Genomic DNA, 3,372 nt, shown 5'->3' on the forward strand with positions numbered 1-3,372 from the left:
TCCTTTCTGTAACGGCTAGTTAAATAGCCAGTAATGCCTTTTAGCCCGTTAGATGTTAGTGAGCCCAGACAGACTGGGATGGACATATGGAGGGAGTCTGGCAACCGACTCGCAGCCCTGATGCCAACTCTTCAAAAACATTCATACACTCTCATGAGCACACACACACACACACACACACACACACACACACACACACACACACCCACCTACACAAATACACAAATCGTGTCTCTTTCGTATCTGTTGTCCAGAGCACTGAACCGGCCCCAACTTCCCGCTGTCCGATTATCTCAGAACCTGCTCCACATGAGCATTGTGCAAATTCTGGAACCTCCTCCATTTCCCATCATTCCTCTCCACCAAAGGCAGGCATCCAGGACGAAGGCTGGACAGCACATGCCCACTCAAAGAGAAGGAGGATTGGGACACTAGATGAAGGCAGAAGCGCTGAGCACGAAGCTTTGTTCAAAAAACAGTCCACTGTGGTTACCCCCCCTCCTCCCCACCCATGTCCGTCTCTATGTCTTCTGCCTTGCATGGGTGAGTGTCAGCTCATTGTGTGTGAATGTGTGTGCGTGATGTCTGGTGCCTGTGCTGACAGCTGGCCTAAAATCATTTCCAAGAGTCACAGGTTGAAGTCTGTGTGAAACAGAGAAGCATTGTTGAAGGCCAGACTGACAGTGAAACCACTCACTGTCTCTTTTCTCCAAGCATACCAATACAAAACAAATCCAGATTTCCCATATTGTTGTTACAACAATGACACCATCATACCGTGATAGTGTCGTTATTAAAAGGTGGTGTTGTTAAAGCTTTTTCTCTGAATGGCTTGTCCTGAAATCCGGTAAACTCTCACTACAGCTCTATCAAAGATTTTAGGCTGAAGCATTTCAACAATAGTAATTCCTGACCTTGCAAATATTCAGAAATATCTCCATTTACCTTTAGAAAAATCTTACACGTCGAACGCTGCCAGCCTCAACTCAACAGCATACCTCTCAATGAATATGACAGGATCTAATATAGACAAAAAATAGATTCCTGTACAGTTCCTGTTCTTTTTTGTTTAATAGTGAAGCTAAAGCTATTCTGCAAATGGTGGAATTATTGGCGCTAGATACGCTGGTGGAAATGCAAATCATTTGTACCATGTTTGTCTTCTGCAGTAAAGCTTTATCTGCAACCAATGAGGCAACAGAATTTATGGGGAAGGCAATGTGAAAAGCTGCCACACTGAGGCTGTGTTGAAATATGGTGCACCTACGCAATCTTTGAGCAATATATCACATAAATCATATCATTGTGTTAGTTAAGCTTGCAAGTTCCAACTTGTGCAGACAGAAATGTTTTAATATAATTTAAAAATGAGTAGGGTTGGATTAATAGGACAAAATAACCAGTTCAAAGGGCTTTTACAAATTTTTCAAGCTTTAAGGGTCACATATAAAATCATTTTGTAAATCCAATCACCAAGAGAAAATCTGCTTCGGTGTTCCTGACCTTCAGACATTCAGAATTTATAAAATAAATTGCACTCAGAAAGTCGCCATAATAATGATCGTCGGTTAACTTAATGCTGTTTAAGTGGACCGATTAGAGTTTTGTTTGGGCACTTACACTAACTGGTCCAGCTTTTTAACTAATCGTCAATATAAATATCTAATCAGCCAATCAAAGAGCAGCAACTAAATGTTTTTAGGCAAGTAGACGTAATCAAGAAAACCTGCTGTATTTTAAACCAAGCATCAGGATTGAGAAAGGTAATATGAATGTGGTACGGTTGTTGGTGACAACTAGGTTAGTTAAAGTATTCCAGAAACTACTGGGATTTTCTGCCACAACCATCTCTAGGGTTTAAAAAGTAAAGACATCCATGGAGTATCAGTTCTCTGAATCCTGTTGGGGAGGATGGGAAGACTCAGTTTTTTTCCCCTGAAATCAGAAGAAAACTCCCCATCACCACCAAGGCACTGCTGGGATTTGAACCCAGTATCTCCTGTTTACTAGACAGGCACTTTAACCAACTAAGCCACCGCGCCCTTTGTTTTGTGTGATGTCAGTGATATTCCAGATTCAGTCATTTCATAGTTACAGCTGTGACCAGCAGGTTTTCAAGGCCGTGCCCCGCAGTACCTCTCTGAGCTTCTTCACCCCTACAAACCTTGTTGGTCTCTCAGGTCAGCTGACCACCTGCTCATGGAAGAACTGAGATCCAGGAGGAAGCTCAGATCGGACAGGGCCTTCTCTGTCATTGCTCCTAAATTATGGAATAATTGCCCTTGCACGTTTGAAAGTACCCTTCACTGTCCACTTTTAAAACATATCTTCAAATCCATTTGTATTCCCAGTGAGACTTTGTTTTTCTTTTGGTTCTTCTTTTAGTTATTTGACCTTTTTAATCTATTTTATTTATATTGTACATATTTTTATTATTTAGCTCCAATGCACAGCACTTTATGTCAGCTGTGGTTGTCTTAAAGTGCTTCATAAATAAAGATGGAGCTGCTGTGATGCCATACCATCCACCTGCTGTTCAAAGAATAAGGTTGGCTTAAAGAAAGACAGAGCCTCCATCTAAATAAATGGCAAAAGAGTCAAATCTGCAATTTCAACTGCAGGTTTGTAACACTTATTTACATTTTTACTACAGTAATAGATATGCATGGCAAACGATAGTTGAATTTGTCCTACACCTCATCTGAGCACTCAGTTTAGCAGACAATTGGCTCTTTCTGGGACGACATCTATCTATTACACCTCTTGTAGATTTCAATGGATAGAAAAGATTCTATATTATTGTTATACAGTAATAGATAAGCAGAAATCCAAAGATTTATGAAATAAATTAGATGAAAACCTGAATTTATCGGTCAAAAAACAAACTCCTGCCAGTAATCATATATAACTTGTGTTTGCAAACCTGAATATTAAATGGTTTGGTTCCTTAGCTGTACATAATTGTAAACCTTCTTTCTGCACTTAATCTGGACTGTTGAAAATATATGACGTCACAGCTTCTTTTTTTTTTTTGTTAATCCTTCTTCACCCTCAGAATTTGTGCGCATACCTTTACCTGTTAACAACCGTTTTAAAGAGACAGCAGGTGTACTAAAGCATTCCAAGGCAGTACTCCATCTTGAATGGACTCTAATCTCTTCATTGTGTCCCATCGCCAGCCTGTCCAACTGTTGTCTAATCCTTCTCTCTCCTGGAGAACAGCAGCAGATGGGTCTGTTCCTTTGTGAATAATGAATGGTCCGGGATATTGCGCGAAGCTGGAAAAACATGTTTTATACACTTATTTTCCCTAGTAATTTTATGTAACTTCACCTGCGGCTAACCTGTCATCCACCTGTCATGGTGAGCAAA

At 40.4% G+C, this 3,372-nt stretch overlaps 1 non-coding gene across 1 annotated transcript; it reads right to left on the bottom strand.

The window, feature by feature from the left end:
* Positions 1 to 1,968: 1,968 nt before the first annotated feature.
* On the bottom strand, positions 1,969 to 2,042 carry trnat-agu (transfer RNA threonine (anticodon AGU)). Its single transcript has one exon. It is a non-coding gene; the product is annotated as a tRNA-Thr (tRNA).
* Between the last annotated feature and the right edge of the window lie 1,330 nt (positions 2,043 to 3,372).

The sequence above is a fragment of the Mchenga conophoros genome, linkage group LG17 (genome assembly GCF_057382185.1).
Source record: "Mchenga conophoros isolate Kocher_MC1m ecotype Shallow Benthic linkage group LG17, M_conophoros_male_GT1.1, whole genome shotgun sequence".
NCBI lineage: Eukaryota > Metazoa > Chordata > Actinopteri > Cichliformes > Cichlidae > Mchenga > Mchenga conophoros.